The sequence below is a fragment of the Alligator mississippiensis genome, chromosome 4 (assembly GCF_030867095.1).
Source record: "Alligator mississippiensis isolate rAllMis1 chromosome 4, rAllMis1, whole genome shotgun sequence".
Classification (NCBI taxonomy): Eukaryota; Metazoa; Chordata; order Crocodylia; family Alligatoridae; genus Alligator; species Alligator mississippiensis.
In genome coordinates this window covers 185,977,629-186,000,634 of record NC_081827.1, presented here as the reverse complement: position 1 = coordinate 186,000,634, position 23,006 = coordinate 185,977,629, and the positions used below count along the sequence as shown (strand labels likewise).

The following is a 23,006-nucleotide window of genomic DNA, read 5'->3' as shown; positions in this document are numbered from 1 at the left end:
AGCACAGGCAAGCTGTGTGGCATGCAGGAGATCAGGAAGAGGGCAGGCAACACACAAGCATACAGGGTAGTACTGCTCTAATTAAAATGCTACAGTGTCACTTGTATTAAGCCCCATATTTAAAAATGGCCACTCATTCAATGAGCTTTAGTTAAAGTACCCCAGCAGCCATTTTTAAACCCATGGGAACTTATACATGTGACACTGTGGTGATGCTAGAGTGTTCTAATTAGGGCTGTGCAAAATTTCAACAAGTGTTTCATTTTGAAGCTGTTTTGTCATGTTTCGAGCTCAAAATAATGAAATTGAAATTAAACGAAAAGCATCGAAACAGCTTCAAAACTAGATGAGGGCACTCAAAATGTTTCAAAATTTTTTAAATGTTTTGAGTTTTGAAGCAGCCTGGTGGTGTGAGCCAGGCAAAAACCAAAGCTGTACTCCGAGTGGCTCCTCAGCCCCATGTAGCTCAGCCTGGCGGGGAGCACAGCCCTGGCTCTCACCACCTCCTGCCACCAGGCTGTGCTTTGTGGGGCTGGTGGAGCCAATCAGAGCGCAGCCCTGGCTCTCCCCGCCTCCTGCCACCCGACTGTGCTCTGTGGGACTGGCAGAGCCGACTGGAGTGCAGCACTGGCTCTGCCTGCCTCCTGCCACTGGGCTGTGCTCCAATTGGCTCTGCCATCCCACCACAGAGCACAGCTCGGTGGCGGGAGGCAGGGAGAGCCAGGACTGCACTCTGATTGGCTCCACCAGCCCCACAAAGCACAGCCCCAGTTCTGCCCACCTCCCGCTTTGGTGCTGCGCTCTGTGAGGCTGCACTCTGTGGGGCCAGTGGCAGCATTTGTCTTCCCCAGTGCTGGTCCCAGGCAACAGTGGCAGCCTCCTATCATCCGGTGCAGATCCACAGGCCCGCACCCCCAGGAGTAGTCCAGCACAGCCCCACAGCCCTCCCAGGGCTGAGAGCCCCTGGATCTGCACCCTGGATGAGGGGAGGCTCAGACTGTCTCTACCACCTGGGACCAGTGCTGGGTGTGAGCTGTGTCCAGCACCAGACAAGATTGCTGCTATCACAGCCTGAGCTTCCTCTCATCTGGTGTGCAGATCCAGGGGCTTGTACCCCTGGAAGGGCTGCCAGTCTGTGCTGGACTCCTTCCAGGGGTGCAAGCCCCCAGAACTGCACACTGGATGAGGGGAGGCTGCCACTGCACCCAGTACCAATCCCAGGTGGCAGTAGAAGCCTCCTCTCATTTGGTGCTTGGATCCAGTGGCCTGCACCTCCAGGAAGAGTCTGGCACAGCCCTGCAGCCCTTCTGGGGGTGTGGGCCCCTAGATCTGCGTGCTAGATGAGGCTGCCACTGCCAGCAAGTGTCAGGACTTCTGCTTTGAAGAATTTGAGGTGCAGCTTCCCAGAAACCTCTTCACTTATTTCCTTGAAAATTGGCAGGCTTTCAAGGGGCTACCATCCCTGCAGTTTTCATCCAAATCAGACAAGAAATGACAAAGTTTTAGGCATTTTCATGATTCCCCATTATAGCCTATGGGCAAGATGTCAAAACTCACTGACAGAGTGAAACAGTTTTGATGAGATGAAACGGGACAGAGCTTCGAAATGAAATGAAATGACAAAATGAAACACTGTCTCTTCAAAATGGTGAAACGGACATCGAAATGAAACAATGGTGTTTCGCACAGCCCTAGTTCTAATTAGAACATGGAGCAGACTCAATTAGACTCTGCTCCAACACATTCTAATTAGAATATGTCATACTATATGTATAGGTACCCTTAGCTTCCAGGATAGTCACTTCCACAGGAGCAGCTCCTATTCCAGCTGATGCTGCCTGGAATAGGATTGTTTCACCAGAGCTGTCCCTTGTTTAGCTGCCAGCACCATTCAGCCAACTTGGCCTGCAGCAGTATCCTCTTAAAATAACAGGAGTCTCTGGCTCCCTGGACACTTTTAGGTGGGGGCGGGGGCGGCGGCATGGGGACATGCTCTAAGGGTGTGGGGGGGCAGCATTTAATTAGAGTGGCTCCAAGAGCCCCTCTAATTAAAGTGCCCTAGTGTCTCATGTATCAGTGTCCCCACACTTCAAAATGGTGGTGGGGGTGCTTGAACTAAAGCTCACTTGATGACCTTTAGTTCAAGCATACCTGCTGCCATTTTGAAGCACAGGGATACTGATACATGAGACATAAGAGGCTGCTGGAGCATGATTTAGGGGTTGCTGGAGCATGATTGATCAAGTCTGCTCAAATGCACTGTAATTACAGCACATCAGAGCAGCCACCATGCTTATGTACAGGCACCCCCTGTTACAGGTAGAGAGCAGAAAACAGAGCAGCATAGGGCAGTTCAGATAGAGAGTACAGGGGAAGGAACAGAAAGCAGAGTGACTGATTCAGCAGAGAAAGAGAATCAGAGTGGTGCTTGGGGAGGACCCAGGACTAATCTGTGATGTATGCCGAAAAGGTTGGCCCCCACTGTCCTAAGTGATTGCCTAAATAGGAATGGGACAACTCCTGTGCTTAAAATCAATCATGTGCTTTCCAGAATCAGGACTATAATGATTTTTCCATCACTTAAAACTTAACATTAATTAGATTCTCTTTTTTTCCTCTATCTCAAGGAAACCGTAGGGCATTGTCCAGTTTTAATCCTGCCTCTTCTCCCCAGTGGATAATCAAGTCAGCCATATGCTCCAAAACCAACTAAACCACAAGAGTGTTCAGTAAATTCACATCACCGTCAGCCTGCATTTTCATAGTAAGAACAGATACATTTCATTACCTTTTAAATTTCAAAACAAATCTTGATCATACATGCGAATACTTTGCAAGCAAGCAATGGCCTGAATGTTCTGCAGCAACCAAAAATACTGAGACGTATAGGTCTCCTAGTTCTTTAAGCTACCAGCATGAACCCAGAGGTAAAAAATGCTGCATTTTAAAAGAGTCAAAGTCTTCCCTTTCCCATCGTCCTTTGCTACATGCAGAATGAAAGACAGCTTTCCTTCCTTCCATACTGGGTGCATCCCCATGAACAGGAAAATGGGTTTCCCCGGGAACAAATAGCAGCGACATATTTGTGCCACTGCTACTTGTCCCCAGGGAATGCCCCTGCATGTGTGCCCTGGCACACAGCCAGGTGCCCAGGTGGGGTGGGGGAGGCTGGGGCAAGCACCTGGGCTGGCCCCAGAAGCTTTACCTGGGGTCTTGGGGGCCTCTCGGGACTACAACATTGGCAATCCAGGTGTGCAGAGCCTGGCCAGCCAGGCTCTGGTTTCGGATGGCACAGGCTGCCACCACATGTGCCACCCCACTTTCTTTTATGCAGGTTTTTTTTTCACACTAGAAGATCCTAGTGTCAAAAAAACCTGCTGTGCAACTAATTTGCTGCATGGTGAATGCCTGCATGTAGGGTGTGTGCGGTTTGTGGCACCACAGACAGGTTTGCAGCACCGCAAACTGCACATACATGCTCATCTGGACATGCCCATTGATTTCATCCTGCAAGTGAAGATTATTATGTGGCCTAGACTTTTTTTTAGTTCTTTTCTGAAACCAATCTGTTCAAGTCAAGGAACACTGGGGCAAAAGAAAATTCTTGATCCACCTTGTGGCCCAGCCTTGGGACATTAACAAACAAAAAGGAAAAATAAATTCAGCTTCTTAAAAAGCATGATTCTTTTCCCCCAGAGAATCCTTCCTAACCCCACTCTGTCAGAGATGCAAACCAAATAGTGAGGAGAAGAATCAGGCAAAAGGCAAAACACATATGTGAATGATTGGAATAATCTTTGACAATTGCTTTAATATTTTCCCCAATCCTAATTTACTTCCCTTATGAATCTCTTTCCCTTTACCTTCTTAGATAGAATCTGAATTAATTTCCCAGTAGGGCCTTCAAAAGGGTATACCTTGCATGAGTAACTGACATTCTTCGAAGTTTGCAGGCAGTCAAATTCCACTACGTCTCTGAAGGCACAATTATCTCATGGTACTGACCACATACCCCAAAGACTGAAATGGCTTATTTTATATGTTTAAGTCATTGTCTATATCTATTAGGTTGTGTACTTAATCACTGGAAACAGACAGTTAAAGTTGGATGTCTCAGCTCACAGATTGAAAGACTGAGAGTGATGAACAATCATTTGGAATATAAGATTTTCTACAGCTCTTGGATTGATTTAAAGTTCCTGTGTTGCTACAGATGTGCTTTAACCTCTACAGAAAAGGCAATAAGCAGGCTAGCCTGATCCTAACCACTCCTCAGATTGTCAGTTAAGCTGCATGGATTTCTACATGGCTGCTTGCCTCCCTCTCTCTTATCTCCTCCCTCCATAACTTGAACTTCTTATTACTCTGTTAGTTCATATGGGAAAAGTACCCAAACAAATGCTAAGAACATACATCTAAGATGGATATCTGATGGTCTTGGATGCAGACAAATATTCCAATATTTAGGAGCATTCATTTGCCTTTTAAAATCATATGCATCTCCTGTGTTTGTGTCTCTTTTGTGATCATTTTCCATGGATATTCTTCTTTTTTTGACTGAAAGAGCATGCTTTATGCAAATTATGTAAACATTCATGGAACATGAGCCTTAAGTCCACACTCTAAAAACATGTACAAACATTTGCTCTTCCAGGAGGAACTCTTAGGGAGAGATTTAACCTTGGTTGTTCCCAGGCTTTTTCCCCCTGCACCTGCCATTTTTGTTCTGGGAGAAAAATCCTGAACATTGGTACACTCATAGTTTCTCTTGGGAGAGCAGCATCTCTCTCAGGAAAAACTAAAGCTACAGACAGAAATTACACATAAACTAGAATAAGTTTAAAATCTAACACAACAGAAGTTCAGTGCACATAAACTGCTTTAAAAATAGCTAGAACTAGTTGAGATAAACCTGGATGGATGCAATATCATACTTAACTGATTTAGGTTAAATTGGTGTATTCAACTTCTGTCCCAGATCCCCTCCAGTTTCAAGTTAACTTACAGTCCCCCAGCCTCCCATGGTGCTTTGCACCTCCTATGCAAACTCCCTCTCGCAGGGTGTGTGGGCTAGCTTTGTCCCAAGCAGTCTGCTTCAGCTGAGCAGGGAGGTGTGGTCTAGCATCCCTGGGCTTCTGCCTTGGGCTACTTTTGATTCCCCAGAATCAAAAGTGAATGTCTGTTCACTTGCTTATTGGTTCAGTCTACCCAGTTTAGACGAACCTATGAAGATTGAATTGATTCATCCTCAGGCATTTTGCCTGTCTTTACTTAGCCATGGAGTCAATTTGTGGGGGGTGGGGGAAAGTGTAAGGCATACTGCACCCCAGGCATACATATCAAGGCATACTGCACCCCAGGCTGGTGGATAGCAGCTGGCTGGGGCACAGGGTGCCTCAGCACAAGGGCTCCACAGCAGGCAGAGACGAGGGAGCAGGGAGACCTGGGCTGCCTGCTCCCCCATCTCCCTGTGCCGCTCTCCAGCTGGCTGGGGCACATGCTACTGGCTAGCCACTCATTGAGGCACCCTGTGCCCTAGCCAGCCCTCCCCTGCAGCACATGGAGCAGTGGGACAATGTGTCCCACTGCAAAGCACATGGGCAGGGGCATGCACTGCATCACAAAGTAGCAGCACAAATTTTTGCTGCTGCAAACACATGACCCTGCTCATATGGAAGTGGCCAAGGTGTGCATTTAAACTGAGTAGTTATTTCATTTTGTGCACAGGCCATCTCTGTAGGCGAAATGCCTCACGATGTTGCAAGTTAGGAGCTGCTGTGACTTTTTCCCCAGTCTGTGACCAGCGTAGGTCTGGTGCTGTCATTCTGTTGCAGGAGCTGTACTGTCAGCCTCAGTCCTTGGACTTAGCCAGTTGAGCCTGATGTTATTATGAACCAGAGGCCTGGGCTTCAATTGAAACAGCAGGAGGCCTCGTATCAAATTATTAGGTTTCTGTTGGATTGCTTCCAAATGGCTTTCTGTTTCAACTCAACCACCAAATTCTTTGTTTTTTCAAGGATTAGCCAGCTCCATAGACATGTGCTGTACAGCAGCAAGTATACAGTAGAACTAAGGGGAGATGGAGGAGGCTGGATATTCCCCTGCCGTATTCCTTATGCAGTTACTTACACATGTGTGCCAGGTAGGCATAAATTGTTTCTGATCTGATTTGGTAATGTTTTACATCTGCTTTGCCTACCTGTATATGAACATATGTGGATCAGGCAGGTCAGGATTGGACCCACAGTCAGAAGAATGTATAAGACACAATGGTAGTGAGAGACAAAGGAGTTGTCCTAAAACTGGGGATGGCTAACAAACAGAATTCCTGATGTATTTGTTTTTTCTACCTAAGGGCAAACATCCAGTTTAAAATCATCTAGAACTGTGCATTTGATGTAGTTCATTTATTTCACTGGCACTTTTTTGCTGTAACATCTATTTGAAGAGCACTTCAATGTACAATGCAGGTAGGCAAATGGCCGTCTGCTTCTCCTATCTGGATGCATTCAGAAGTTCTCTTGTTCTAGACAATATTTGGAGAGGGAGGAAGAATAATATACAATGGAAACAGGAGGGATAAAATGTAAGTATGATTGACAAGAAAGAAAGGGACACAAAAATACAAGACCTAGGGAAAGAGGCACTTTTCAATTTTCTTTAAGCACCCAAGAGCCCAGGATGTCTACAAGAGATAGTCCTAGAGAGATGAATTTTCTGCTTTTTTCCATATACAGTCTGAACACTTGAGGTAAACCATGTTAGCATGGGTTCCACATGCCCTTCGTGTGACAGAACTAAGACTGCCTTTGTGTACATACCCCTGCCTGCTTCTATGCCTTGAGCCACAGTGCACCCCAGCCAGCCGGAAAGCAGTTGGCTGGGGCACAGGGTGCTTCAGTATGGCGGGTGCTCACAGTGCACAGAGATGGGGGAACAGACAGCCCTGCTCTGTCCCAATGCATGAGACTTTGGCATACTTTAAGCTGCTTTTTCCTTCAGGTTTGGTTTTTTTGCTACCAGGAAATCCCAGTAGCAAATTTTGCCCAGGCACTGAAAAGTAACTGCGCTGTATACAGTTTAATATGCAATGTATGCAGCTGTGTCACCACAAAGAGATTTGTGGCGCCACAGACCGTATGTCCCTGTACGTCTGGATCCAGCCAATCAGTTCTTCTTGGTGAAGTTTGAAATTAAAAAAAAGACTAATTCAATCTAATTTAAGTCAGTAGCAAATACAGCACAGGAGGGCTAGAGACACAAATTATACATAAATTGGTATAAGTGATCAGAAACCTGCAAAGACTGAATTGATTCAGCCTGAGGCTTTTTGACTGTCAGTACTTAGCCAAGATATTTAAGTGTGATGCAGGTGTCTGCAGAAAGACTTGCACTGAAAGAAGAGGTGTAAATTAAAAATATAATTGTTTGATAGGAGTTTGGTGTAAATGAGAACCTAGTGCTCTTGCATGGATGTAAAGTCTGGTTTACATTTCCAGTTCACAGTGGTTACAGTGTGCCATATGCTGAATACGAGCCAACAGTGTGTTCTTGTTGCAAACAAAAAGCCAAACATATCAGGTTGTATTATCACTTGTGCTGTATTATCAGGATTATCACTTTAAATCAAAGGAAGTGATTCCTGTGTTCTATTTAGCACCAGTGAGCCTTCACCTTGAGTACTGTGCCCAATTCTGGGTCCCATACTTCAAGATGTGGACAGATTATAAAGAGTCCAGCAGAAAGCAACAAAAACAATTAGGCTGAATACAGACAGTCAAAAAGCCTGAGGCTGAATCTATTTAATCTTCACAGGTTAGTCTAAGATTTGTAGATTGAACTGATAAGCAAATGAACAGACATTCAATTTTGATTCCAGAAATGCAGCCATATACCTGCAGTGGGCCAGGCCCAAAGCAACAGGGTGGTACAGCATGCCTCCCTACTCCACTGGAGCAGACAGCTTGGGCCAAGGCTAGGCCTCCCACTCTCTGAGCATGGGGAGGGAGATTTGCAGGGCAGGTGCAAAGCATCCAGACAGAGTTAACTTGAATCTGGAGGGAATCTGGGACAGAAGTTTAATAAACCTATTTAACCTAAATCAGTTAAGTCTGGCAGTACATCCATTAAGGCTTATTTTAAACTGGTTTCAGCCATTTTGAAAGCAGTTTATGTGAACTGAACTTCTGTTGTGTTACAGATTTGAACCAGTTTCTGATCACTTATACTGGTTTATGTGTAATTTCTGCCCCTAGCCTTCAAGATCGAGGAAAAATGTGTTACGTGGCAAGGCTGAAAGAACGTGGATTATTTAATCTGGAGAAAAGAAGACTGAGAAGGCATGTCTACACGTAATCCTAAAGCGCTGTTGTTACTGTGCTGTCATTTAATACTTCCAAATTTAGTACTACCAAAAGGAAAACTAAATGATAGTGCATTAACAGCCCATACTGTGCTATGCTGGCAGTGTGTGGTAATTTTTAGCTGCTACATCACTGTAGCAACGTGTTATAATGAGGGAGTATGTTGCTATGGTGATGTAGCCACTTCATCACAGTTTTTGCCCATGGGTTTGTAGCGCCATGTGTAGACGCATCCAAAGAGGGCTTAAAAATGGTCTCCAAATACCTAAAGGGTAATTACAAAGAGGATGGAGATGTGCTATTGTCTCTGACCACAGAGGATAGGATGACTAGTAGCAATGGTCTCAAGGTGCATAAGGGATATTTAGGCTACATACTAGGAAGAACTTTCTCACTATGAGGATGGTTAAGTGTTGAAACATGCTTCCCAGAGAGGCTGTGGAATCTCAGAAATTTTTAAGAGAATGTTAAACAGACACTTGACTTGGTTGGTTTAGTCTGGACTGATCCTTCCTTAAGCAGGGGGCTGGACTAGATGACTTCCAAGGTCCTTTCCAGCCCTACTTCCCTCTGATTCTAAACTGATACAAATTTTAGTGCAGATGAAGTTCTGAGTCCAGCTTCTGTTTTGTTATGGCAACCATGGAGGTCATGGAAACCATGAGACTCTTTTGATGCATCCTATCACTCAGAGGGGAGAATGCATAGGAACATGGAAGGTGTTGTTTAGGCAGGGATTTTGGCCCATAGGAAACAATAGGGGCATTAATTTTCTACAACAACTCAGCCACAGTAGGTCTCCCCAGCAGGAGATGCACTCAATCAAATTCTGGTTTGGCTGTTTTAATCATGCAACAAGAACCTCTGCAACCTTTTATGGTTATTACTCTCTTATCTGTATCTCCACTGTGAGAATTACTGATTACTATGCCAAAAATCTTAGCCTTACCTCATACAATATGCTGGTAAAATGGGACTTCCTTTTACCAATACACCTACATCCACAGTAGAAGGAGGGTGGGAAGGGAGTGGTACTACCATAACTATACTGGACCAGTTAAAGTAGCTCAATTTTCTAGTGCAAGGGAGGCTGAAGATGTCTAGCGAAGAGATTCCTGTTTACAAACCACCATCCTTTTTCCAAGTAATCTCTTGGAAAAAGGAAGTTTCATATGTATCAAGCTCTGCTACAATTTATACACCCTAAACACCTTGTTTCTCGCTCTCTGATCTAACCATGCTTCCAAAATAAGCAAATCTGCCTAGAATTCCATTATTTTTTCATCTCTGCCTTTCTGGTTTGCCCCTAACCACAACCACTATTCCTGAAATCCAAATAATTCAGTTTCCATCACTCGGCATGTTTTTAATCAAAGGGTTGACTGAGATGCTAGAGTGTGGGAACCTCATTAACAACTTCTCACCTTCAGAAAAGGTGTTACCCTTTTAATCATCACTTCGCTTAATGTCAACATATTGTGCTCTGCACGTAGATCCGGGGTGCGCCTTTCTGCAACGAGTTTTATTTTGGCGAGAACAAAAAAAAGTGTTGCTTGACTGAAAGGGTTTAGAAATCTGCAGGAGCGTATTTGTCAAAGAAGGGGCTGCCTATTGGAGATTAGAGCCTAATGAAATTTGTCTTTGTGTGTGTGTCTGTTTCTTTTTTGGTCTTTGTAAAAAGCCGGGCTTATTAAAATTCAGGGAGAACCCAACACAAAAGACACTTCTTAGGGTCCAAAGGCGTGCTTATTAATGCAGAGTTTTTGATTCAAATTGTACAGAGCATGTCAGTTTCAGAAGATTTTCCGTATTGTTTGAGGGAAAAGAAAGACTCACTGATCATTTTCTTTTCCAGTTTTAATCTCAGCAGCTGAAGCAAGCAGATGCTGCGATTCAAAATCACTCCTAAAAGGGGTCAGGCATTGGGGGGTGGGAAGAAGGCAAACATCATTGATAAAGGCCCATCTGCATGACAGATTTTACCATTTTGGGTCATTAAGTTATACCACAGTGGCATCCTGATCATGTTCCTATCACAGCCTGCGGCAGTAGAACCTCAGCTCACAAGCAATCCAAGGGAACCACAGTTCAGAAACACAATTCAAGCAGGTTTTATTTTCATCTATGCTGCAAAGTGAAGCCCTGATCTAACCTAAAAGACAGTGATATGGGCCAGTAATTGAAAAAGGGCCTGCCATGAAGATTTTCTCACATAAACTGTGACAAACAGGTACTGCTAGTGAGGGGCAAGAGGAATCTGGCAGAAGCCTGGGTGAGGGTTTAAAGAAGCACATAATTTGTTCTCACTTAAACATAAACTGTCCTACATGAAACTGCTGCACCTTTCGGCAAACAAGCTAGTAGCAAAGTTTTATTTTGCTGGAAGCATTTGCATTTTAACATCATAAACAGTAAAACTCAGTCTGCAATCTGTACAACTTGAAGAGGGAATTCTGGAAAAGTCTGAGGAAATCATGCATTTTGTTTTCTAATCTGACTGCAGTGATTCTCAATCTTTTCCATACCAGAACCCCTCTTTACTACACCACTGCCTTCCAGGGGCCCTCACTGGTACCGTTCTCATTTAGTAAACATCAAAATCTGAGTGGTTCTGACTTGCTAACAAGTAGCAGTGTCCAGAAGGAGAAGCTGTGATTTAGTGCAATCTGGTCCATGCTAGAGGTCCCCTAGTTACATGCAATTATGCTACAGTGGCTCAGTGATGTCAAGGCACAACCTGTTAATTTTGTAGTGCGTAGGAGGCCTGAAGCTCTACTAGCAGCTCTTGTTAGTAGGGTTCCATTGTGGTTTCCCTAACTAAAATAAAGGATTTAGGATGGGGGTTTTCCTGAGTACTGTGTGAGAGCTATGAGAACATGCTAAGGGCCTTATCTATTAAAAGCTTACAAATTCATTACGCAGTTCTGGCTGTTGTGATTGAAATGGGCCCAGGTAGAGTGGGGTCATATAGAAGAACATCACTTTCATTCTGAAACTGGATACATTTCCCATTAGTGATGATCAGCCTAATGGTGTTAGAACCTTGTTTGTCCAGAACTAAACTCTTGCAAATTGTGATATTCTGTTGCAAGGCCTATATAGATGAGGATTTGGTTTACTAAGGAGAACAATTGTTAGCATATTTCCTAAGTGGGTAGATCTTGGTCTACTCAGATTAGAAAAACTGACCTGATACCTGAGGCTAACATGACTCAGTTGCTACCACGAATGCAGCCCTTAGGCCTGATAATGCAATAGGTGCAAGGGCATTTTTTAAACCAGTTTCTGATACCTTCTCTAGCACAGCAGTGATGTCCACATAACTGTTGTTGTTAGAAAAACATAAATGCTCCCCCAAAACAGAAAACAAAAAACCAACCTCCCCAAAAATAAAACAAACAAACAAAAACTACACAACACCGCAGTTTTCAAAGATATTTGTGTGTGTACACAACTATTACAGAGCTTAATCTTATTTGAATTAACAGTTTGTGGGAAGCTCTGGGCAACTAACCAGAGAGTGTCCAGATCTATACAAAAAAAAGATTAGTAAAGGATGGAATTCTATAACCTAGGATAACAACAAGCATAGAGAACTGGAAAACAGAAACTGGGTAAACTGGCTATCGAGGCATGATTAGAGGATACCCTGAGCATGTCTACATGTGCTGCTATGGCAACATTGTTATTGCACCATGATTTAGTACTTCCAAGAGGAATAACCACCGTGATTTAGGATTTCCGAAAGGAATAACCATGTGCTGTATGTATGGTGCAGTACGGGCTGTTACTGTGCTGTAATTTAGTACTTCCAAAAGAAAGTACTAAATCACAGCACAGTAACAGCCCATACTGCGCCATGCACAGTGCATGGTTATTTATAGCAGCTACTTCACCATAGCAGCACACTATGCCAGGAGAGCATGTTGCTATGGCGACATAGCTGCTGGTCATGTGTAGACACCCATGGATGCTATGTCGCCATAGCACACTGCTATGGAGATATGGCATCACATATAGATGTACCCCGTTTATCAAAATAAAAACTCTATAGCAAGCCAGTTGGAAGGAGAACAATTACAGTCTAACACAGCTTGCTCTTGGGAATAAAATACTAATTGTTCTAAAGAATTAATGAAGCTGCATATGGGACACCAACTGTGCTTAGAATAAACTGTGTCACTGTATAGCTTTAAAGTTGGTTCTTATATTAGGGTAACATCCCTAATCATAAGAACGCTTAAACATGGTTCTAATTTTATTCAACTACTTACTTCTCATAAGTACTTTCTTCAGCAGAGTTTTGGATAAAGATGTAGAGCAGTGAGGTCTTGGAACCCTTAGCAAGTACAGGAACAACCATAATGGTTCTATAATTCTTCCATCTTTTCTATCCCTATTTGCCTTCCTGTGGTAGAAGACAGCATAGCTGAGTAAAGAGAAGAAAACAATGGAAAGAGGTTCTAGCTCTTATATGAATGTTGTATAAGTGACATATAAATGTTAGAGATTCTGGAACTCTGATATCATGCCCAAAACCAAAAGCATCTCTTTCCTTAGTCCTAGAAGGACAAAATGAAGCCTTTCTTCTAGCAGTGGAAGGCCCTCAAAAAAGCATTTGACAGCGTTGAGTGGCCTTACCCACGTGACAATTCTAGCATATATGCATTTCAGGGCAATGTATTTAACAGTTATTGACAGCATACAATAATTCAGTGCCAGGATTACTCAGTATTATTATTATGAGGTATAGCAGTCCCAGTGAATTGCAAAGAACAAACATTCAGAAAAGTTACTAACTTAAAATTTAGAATATGCTAACTCACTAAGAGCAGATAATTTGATAGTTGTATTTCCCAATCCCATTCCTTATTTCCCCAAACAAATACCCCCAGACCATTCAGACCATTCCCCTTTCACTCTATACATTCTACAAAAATAACTTCAAAGTGTCTTGGAGGGTAAAAAGAAAGATGGGAGAAACAGAAACTTGGAACAGCTGAAGTGTTAACTGGGACAAAGAAATGAAGGCTCGCAAGACAGAAAAACTGAAGCAGGGAAAGAGGGATGATAATCTTAGATAGGAAAGAAAAGCCAAGTATTTTTCTTTTTTCTGGCAAAACATAAGTGATTTTGCTTATAATAGCTTATGAATAAAACGCAGCAACAACAAACTTGATAACCTATCTTTGGAATTAGCAACACTACCAACAACAATATTTGCCAATGTTCACAGAAAGCTTTAGCTGTACTAAAATGGTTTAGTAAGTAGGGTTGTTTTCACTTTTGCTTGGATGAAAATGAAAGGATAATGAAAATAAAATTAAAGATAAAGGGTGGGGGTAAGAGTTCAACCTTGAGAAGCAATAGCTTTTTTCCCCTAGGCTGTGTGTAGTTCTTGAGACACCAGACAGTCTATTTTACTACATTATTTGTAGTAGAGTAGTACTCAGGTCCAGGCAAAATTGGGCTTCATTTTGTGTGGGCATCACACAAATTCCAGGGAAGACATGTTCCCTAAGAACTTATAATCTATTTGAAATTTATTTTGGAGCAAAATGTTATTATTTAATATTTATTTTAGTAGCACAAAGAGGTCTGAGTGAAGATCAGACCCCCACCACACTAGGCGCAGTCACTATGCAAAGGCAACATAGGGCTCAGCTGCAGTCAGCTCCTCTCTCAGTCAGCAGGCATCTCTGCTAACAGGGAGCAGGCTGAGCTTCTGAAATAAAGGCAATTACTGAACAACACACCTGAAAACTGACTGCTATTCCCCCATACAGAGCACATGCAGATTTTTTAACTGTTCCCCTCTTTTCCTAAGGGATGTTAAGTGATTCAAAGAACTGGCAATGAGGCAAGATCTGTGCTCCACTGACCCTTATGAGCATAAAGAAGGAAGCCCAGCCCAGAGTGGTTTTTCTATCACAGATGTAGCTGCTATAGTCAAGGGGCTTGACTTCCCCTGCACCCCAGACAATAGGAGCAAAGATATTGGAGGTGATTTTAGTATTCTTCTTACAGTGAAGGGATGAAAGATTCACTTTGTTGACTGGGCTGGACAACTGACATAACAACCTTTAGAGGGGAATTGAGAAAAGGCAACAGAACAAAAGTTATACAAAATTCTGCAAGATCACTTATTTCAAAACACTGAAAGTTCAGGAGCCAAATCTAAAAAAAAATCTTGAAATGGTGAGATTCCTATGAATAATACATGTAAGGTATACTTTTTAGATAACAAGCACTAGAAATTTGTTCTTACAAAATAAAAACTGAAGTTTTCACATGATAACTTGACTCTAGATGCCGGGGTCTTATGACAACATCAACAATTACCTCATTTGCAATAAAATGATGGCAGAGAGCTGGCAGCAGCATGAATAATATAGGAGTTGATCATGTATATCTAGTCTTCACCTCTGACAGTAGAAAGGCCAGGGGACAGGCAGTGAAACTGAAGAGCAACAACATACAATGCATAAAAAGATATACATTATTTCAGAACCCATGATTAACCCATTGAACCCTTTGATACAAGATATCACTGGTGCTAAGAGTTTACCAGAATCAATTAAACACCCTCTAACGTTGATATGGACAATGAAGTAATTCACTATTAAATATTAGTAAGGATTTTCTTCCCCAGGTCTGGGAGAGGTATCAACTTTCCTTCTTCTAAGCATCAGCAAATATTCAGCTATGATAAATTAGAAGAAAGTTTCTTTATTTCTTAAGGACCCATTTGAGGGTAACTTACACTTTCTTCTGAAGTAGCAGATGCTGGGCACAGATGGAGGCAGAATACTGGACTATATGGCCCAATGGTTTGATCCAGTCTGGTGCTTCCTATATTCCTACTATGTTAAGTGTCACAGCAAAATGACAAAAACTTTATTGACTCTAAAACTTAAAAATACTACCAGATATTCTATAGTCCAGTAGATGGTGCTCTCTGTTTTAACTATCCACCTTCAGAAGAGAATATATATTGCTTCTGTTTAGAAATTTTGAAACGGGTGGGATTTCAGGGTATGCTACAGCATGCTCATTTTCACTCTGCAGTGTTTGCATCACTGCAGATCTGTCTGCAGACTCAGGCAGACAGCCCTATATTTGCTTGCTTGCAGTTCAGTTAGAAGGATTATCTTTGCAACCATAAGGGCTAGAGATTGACTTTTAAAAAATAAAATAAAATTTAGATTCTACAGGAGTTACAGTCAACATTTGGAACAAGCAGTAAAGTGCCCTTTATGGTTCACCATATTGCCTGTCATAGGAATGAAGCATCTGCAATTTTTGAGAAAGCAGCACTTTGTATGAGCAACCCCTAATGCTATTAAATATTCAGTGCAGGAGATCGCAAAAGGAGAGGTGTAATATACAGTGGGTCCAATAAGAGCTATCACCTAAGAAGTCCCTAATCACCTAAGATAAATGCAGATTCTTTTGTGAAGCACACTTCAACGAGTGTGCTTCCTATTCACCTCTCTCTCTCAGTGGCAGTTTAGCAGCAATTACATCTCCCAGGGGAATCAGCGAGTTATAAGCTCTGATGACTTGCCACAAAGACTAGGTAGTTCTTTGGCCCCCTCTTAAATTGGTATTGGACTCTTATCAGCTATATCATCTCCAAAGTCACATGCAATCTCTGGGAAATCTAACTAATACACAGTGGGTGTATCTATATGAGACTCTTAATGTGCAGAAGGTTAATTTTATTGTGCATTAGCACAGCTGGCAAAAAACACGCTAATACACAGTCAATTTAGTCTATTATGCATTAACGTCACTTAAAAAGAGTTCATTTACACTAATGCACAGTAGCACCGATTACAGAGCATTTAGTACAGGGGTGGGCAAAATGCAGCCCGGGGGCCGGATGCGGCGTCAGGTCATTCTATTTGGCCTGCAGGGCCCCTAAAAAATTTAGAAAATTAATATTTATCTGCCCCTGGCTGCCTATCATGCGGCCCTCGATGGCTTGCTAAAACTCAGTAAGTGGCCCTCTGCCCAAAATAATTGCCCGCCCCTGATTTAGTATCTGTTGTTACAGGTACTAACCTTAATGCACCATAATTGCGATGCATTAATATGTAGACATGTCCAATAAGTGGGAAGAGGGTGAAGTATTTGTGGCTACACCTCAAATATGTAGCTTCAAGCACTGAAGGGTTTATTCCCACAATAGGCATAGCTTTTCCTCACTGCAAAGTGGGTGCCCTTCCCAGTTGTGGACACATGGAAAGGCACAACTACTAGTTCATTGTAAATAACTTCTTTATTCTCTGGCAGTTTCCTTCCTTCATTATATTCTCACAAGCTAAGAAATAGCAAGTGCACCCTGTTTGACCTTTGATTTCTCGACTGGTTTTACAATGTCTGTGGCCACACAGCTCACTGAGAAATGTTATAAACTCAATTGGCTTTCTCTGTAGGATCTAAAATAGCTGCAAGTCCAGCAAGAGAAGGCCAGATCCTTAGCTATCTTAGTGCATCTTTCCAAGAGAATTTCCCATGCTGTGGACATTTGTCACGTTGTTTACAAGACACTGGAGCAAGCAATCAACTGAACAGGTTAAAGATCTAGTGGTGAAAACCGTTACTGATAGCAATACTACCTTTGTAATGTACTTATTTGTAATAGCAACGTAATGAGAGCAAAAAATTGTGTGGTTTATGTAAAACTGAAGTCTCTTGTGGGTTTTTCCTTCACAGGCCTTAGAAGTTACTGTGTCATGGTGGTTAAGCTGCTACTTCTCTTCTGGACAAGTCAGAATAGAAATGCTCTGTGCTTAGTGACTGCAGAACTATATTGGTTCCCCATGAGAAAGTTTGCAAGGTCCTGTGGAGTTTGACATTTCTTTTCCAAATGCTGGGGTTTTTTTTTAAATTGAAGCACATAATGCTCCCAGTCTATGCCTTATTTGCTTCCATCTATCTGCCTTCTTATACTTCATCCCTTTCTGAAAGAGCTTGTTGGCATTTTTGGTAGAATTCTTGGTAGCAATCTGCTCCCTAAGGCCAGGTACAGACATTACATTTTTATCAGTATAAGTGATCAGAAACTGGTCTATACCCATAACATTACAGAAGTTTGGCATACATAGACTGGTTTAAAAATGGCAGAACCCAGTCTAAGATTTGCCCCTTCCCTGCAAGCAAAGGGCAAACATGTGTTCTATTCATTACTGATTTAAACTGTGCTTACAGAGAACTGGGTAACTTAGATCGAGTCTACCTAGGGCTTTCTGAATGTCTGTGCCTAGCCGATGTGGCTGTGTGGGCATTAAAATGATGCACAGGCTTTTAACTGTTAGGGCAAATCTGCTTCTAGCTCTTAATTTGCCAGATCATAATTGTACATTAATACAACCTAGCATGTCATGCAACCTTCTGAGTGAATTTTAGTACTTCTTATAGCCTAAATTAGCTTTTTAAGGGAGTCATCTCTCTCTCTCAGGAGAGATTTCCTTCCTGGCCACTTAAAACCAAAATTTTATTCTGGTGTAAAGTGCTACAACCCCACTGATTTAATGAAGCCATGATGGTTTCCACTAGTGGAGAACATGGCTCTGAGATTTTTGTGCAATAACCTCAAAATGTTTGAACCTTCAGACAGCAGTGAGATGAAGAGAGTCATAACATCTACAGATAGCTCAAGAACCTAAACTTCAGCAATACTCGATTTTACTATACAAAAAATGGTCCGAGAAACGAAGCTGTATGTTGTAAACTCTCAGACTTGTTAACTTAAGTATGGTAGTTACACAGTAAAGATAAGGAACCTCCGGGGGACAGATTTAAGATGGGCTCTTAGTTCAAGCAGATCGAGGGTCTAAGTCTCCTCTTCATGTCATCAGTATGAAGGAGGGATAGAGGGTGTGACAGCAGAGCAGTTAGCAGTGTTTTGCTATAGATTCAGAAATGTGGATTTGTGCCACAGGCTATCGTGAGGTGACCCAGCTGTGTATCATATCAGGGAACCAAAGACAGTAGGATGTGATGTGTGCCATTGGCTACCGATACTGATGTGTATCAACTACATGAGCTCTATGCCTAATTTTGTGATGGACCTTGGAGGCAAGGGGATCTTTACTAATGGACTCTTCTATGCTTATAGTAGCCTGCAAAAGAACAGAAACTGCCCCTGACTTGTGGTTACTGGAATCTCATCATCTTCTCCTGCCTACTACCTATGCCTTTGACACAGGAACCTAGAAACAGAGCAGTGAGGCTGCCTTACATCTACCTGGCACTCATGGAAATGCCCAAAAGAAAACAACAAGGAGTATTTTCCCCCACTTTCCTTGTTCACTCCTGACTATTGTGAGAAGCCTCAGTGACACCAAGCATGTCTGACTCAAGCAGTAACACCATACACAGAGGTGTGCAATGCTGTACCTCCTCCCCCCATGTGCTGGGAAACTCAGGACACCCTTCTCTTTGGAAAGGTTTGATGCTCTTCTGAAAATCCCAGGTCAGGTCACAATATGGACCAACTCAGCAAAGCTGAAATTATTTGCAAAGGGACATAGGAAAAGACCCATCTGCCTTCACTGTAAGGAGAGGCTGCAGCCACAGCTCCAACTCCTAGCAGCTGGGGGCGGAAAGAAAGGGTCGGGGGGTGGGAGGGTGGACTGTGCAGCAGGTTTGTATAATAGCTGCTTGCTGGCTAATGACCAAGATGGATTTCACCTCTGCTCTCTCCACAGTTCACCCAAGCAGCAGGTACCCTATGCAGGGGATGGTGAATTATTTTACATTAAAAATTCACTGAGTTCTATTTATCAAATACTGGATTAATTTAAAGGTTAGCTGTGCTCTGCTGGATTTCTAGTAATTAAGCCTTGCTTCCTAAGGAACTCAAGAGGCAGGAAGAAACAGACACGTTAATGAACACAGATATAACCACAGCCTGATTGTCAATGGGGTTCAGCATTCACCTTTAGGGAGCTAGTAGTGCTCAATACTTCTGCTAACTAGGCCAATCATGCATAATATAAACATAACATATTGTCTCAATCCTCAGACTACCCTAGACCAACTAACACGTTCTTAATTGGTTGCCCCATTGTGACCTGCCCCTTTAAACGGTAACATTCCCAGTCAGCAAGCCCTGTACAACTATTATGCCCATCTGGGAAAAGGAAGTGCTTTCTTCATGACAGAAAGCTACAGGAGGATCATTTCCTGCAGTGGGGAACTGAGGACAAGGCGAATTTTTCTTGTGGCCCTCAGACAACTCCAGGGAGACACCACTGGGAAGTAACATGCATGGTGGCTGGAGGAACTGCTTTTATTTGACATTTGACTTAGATTTCTGTGTTTGAAGAATAAATGTGTGCCCAAAATAATACATGCATTGCAGTGAAGAAACTTTCCTGAGAAGGCTGGGAAAATGCAGCAGCAATGAGCCTGAAGACAGAGTTAGCAGGTGTTACTCCAGTAGCACTAGACATTGTCGATTGGAATGGTTTTTAAACTTTTTTGGCTGCACCCTGTTTTACCTGAAAAATATTGCTGCTCATATCCCCTACACTTGACATGATTCTGCCTGTTTGTTCCTCAGGAAGGGTACTGACATCAACACCAAAGTGTAGCAATGTTGTTACTTGCTGCCCATTGACCAATCAGAAGCTCCACCACCCTTATTAACATTTAGGCATCCCCCTTGGCAAAGCACCATGTACCCCCAGGGGGTATGTGTACCCCAGTTTGAAAACCACTGGCTTATTGGGAAACTTAGACATTTTAAATGAAGACAAAGTGATGAACAGGTTAAGAAACCCCCCCTTCACCTCTCACCATTACCTCTCGCCTCTCAAGGCACCCCTTGAAATGCCAGCTCTTATTTTTCATTTATTTTTTGAGTGCAGAAAAATAACAGCAATTTTTCTGTTGAAAAAGAAACCAAAACCCTTCAGAAAGAACACAATAGGTCAGAATGTTTTTAAGAGTATGAATTCCTATTTGAAATTTCTGGGTTTATCTTGCAAACCATGTTTGCATACCTAACAGTGCTAAGACTGTGTGGCACCCTGCAGGCACCTTTGAAAGGATCTTGCAGCACCCTGAGAATCATAGGCTAGAATTGCACATTTTCAGCTGTGTCTACCTTAGAAAGTTTTGCCAGTGGCAGACAGTACTAAACATCCGGAGAGAACATGTGTTCTAATTCTTGTAGCTACACTATGCATTCATATCACAAGCAGCTGCGTTGGCTGAAGGTGCAGTGAACCACAGGTGGGAAGAGGCTTGCAATCATATGACTGTGCATGTAGATCGCTACAAATTCTCAGGGGCTCAAAATGAAAATCAGTATATAACCATAAAGATTATATTTGTGATAACAAGCAAGATGGGTGCACGGTTTCCCTTCAGTCAGATCAAACAAACAGGCAAAGTGCATGAGGTGAATGGGTCAAAGCTGTTCTGAGGACACTTAACATTAGGAAATGCATGCTGATGAGAGAAATGGCAACAAAACTACAAGGTGCTTATTAGTGTACTGCCTTACAGCTTGTGAACATAAACTCTTTGCTTCCCTTCCTTTCTACAAGCACTGAGTGGCAAGCATGTTTTCCATAGAGTGAACAACGATGTGACAGAGTTGGGAAACACTAGGGCTAGGGACAGACATTCAAAAAGCCTGTGTGTGGCAGGGCACTTTTGGTGCCTGCCATTTTAAGAGCAGCAAACAAGCAGCAGCCAGGTGCCTGATGAAGGCAGCCATTTTGGCCCAGGGATATAAACTGGGCTGCAGTTTGCTACAGGAAGAAACATCAGGCCCAGAGACTGCTCTGTCCAGAGTCAGGAGGCAAGGACAGGGGCTATGGGGTGGAGGTGACCCCTTGTCCTAGATACGACATAAAACTGCACCCTGCTGGGGAACGGTGGTGTAGTGGGGCTCCTACTGGTGTGGGAGTCCCCAGGAAATGCCAGGCCAGTTACCTCCCTGGTGAAAAACAGGTCATGGCACCTTAATAACTCCAGCCCCACAACCCTGGTGGTGCTTTAACGAGCAGGAGGAGCCCAGGGCTCAGTTAAGGAGCCCTGAGGCAGAGGTCAGGCTGGAGGAGGGACCTAGGGCCGCACCCAGGCGGCAAAAGAAAGCCTGGGGGCAACGAGTAGAGATCCCGTGTGAGAGAGGCAATGAACAGAATGGCCCCATGAGTGTGGGTGAGTGAGGAGGCCCAGTGTGGGCATAGTGGCCTGGTGAGGGGCTAAGAGTGACATAGGCCTACAGTCGTACAATCTCTCTGTCAACGCTTAGGTGAGGGTAGCGGGAGACACCCAACAGACTGTGCCAGGGCTGACTGAGGAAAGGAAAGCTAAGCCCAAAGCTGGGTGAGGCCAGATAGCATGAGTGTGGCCTCTGAGAGAGGGCAGTATAGAAGAGGTTGGGTGAGAGCCAGCAGTGTGAATGGGATCCTAGTGAAAGAGGGGTGGCATGTGAGTGGCTCTCCAGGGCTGTAGAAAAAAGCTACAACTCTGTGTCCAGTTTGCTATGGCCATAGACCAGAGAAGTAACACCAGAGTAACATCTGCAAAGCATGGGACCCATGCAAGGGAGGTCGGAGCAGGTATTAGGTCCTTACCAGCAAGGCGAGTAATGGGTAGCCTCCCACCTTAGTAACAATTCTCATATTTTTCCATCAAGCCATGGCAGAAGAGCGAATCGGGTGGTTATGCCAGGAGCAGGGTTGCCAGTGAAGATCTGATGAGGAGGCCACCCTGTTACACTGAGCCTGAATTGATTACATCTTTGCAGGTTAGTCTAACCTGCCTGGGCTAAACCCGTTTGTAACTGCAAAAACATCCCCTCTGGACTGAAAAAGTGCAGACACGTGCCTGCAGTGGTTTGGGCTAGAAGCTGGAGGGTGCTAAAGCAGCCCTCCTTCCCTTCCACAGTGCTGAGGTGAGGGGGGTGTGGCCAGACCCCAGCAGAATGCTCTGATTAGGGATGGGTTCCCCCCAACCCTCACTGGTCAGTGAGGGAGCCATCAGGGATTTGCACAGCATTTAGTTACACAGCAGGAAGAATTCATCAGCCCATCAGCAAAACAAAAGGATCTCTTATTAGTTCAAGCTCTTCTTAAACAATTTGTTCCAAAGAAGGAACAGAGGGACATTACCAGCTACCTGTTGATTAGCTCCTAAAATCCCTAAGCGGTACTGTTCTGTCTGCCTTTGTCCCATCTCCCACAGCACAGACCATAGCCAGCATAAATTATGCTAGCTAATGCTGAGAGGTCTGTGTAAGGTGGGGGGAGGGGAGGGGGGGAGGGGAAGAAATCTGTGCTTGACCAAGGAGTGGTGAGGTGGAGAGAGGCCCACCCAGCCCAGAGAGCATGCTGTGATGCTTGGGGAGTCTGATTTAACTTAAACCAGGAAGGGGTTTGGGACAGACATTGCATAAACTGGTTTGACCCAAAACATTCAACCAGGTTTATCTCAAACCAGTTTCAGCCATTTTGAAACTGGCTTATGTGCACTGAATGCCTTTTCTGTTACAGGTTTAATCCAGTTTCTGATCACTTAAACCGGTTTATGTGTAATGTCTGTCTCTAGCCTATACCTGATGGTCAGCTATTTTCTGCAGCCTCTCCCTCTGCTGTTTCAATACTTTCTTCATAT

The 23,006-nt window shown here is 43.5% G+C and overlaps 1 long non-coding RNA gene across 1 annotated transcript in view; it reads right to left on the bottom strand.

Annotated features, from left to right (window-relative positions):
• The window catches only part of LOC132249892 (uncharacterized), a 39,622-nt gene extending 24,401 nt beyond the window's left edge, over positions 1-15,221 (bottom strand). The window contains exon 1 of the long non-coding RNA XR_009461365.1: positions 15,127-15,221. This is a non-coding gene — a long non-coding RNA (uncharacterized LOC132249892). The remainder of the gene's footprint in view (positions 1-15,126) is intronic.
• Positions 15,222-23,006: the final 7,785 nt, after the last annotated feature.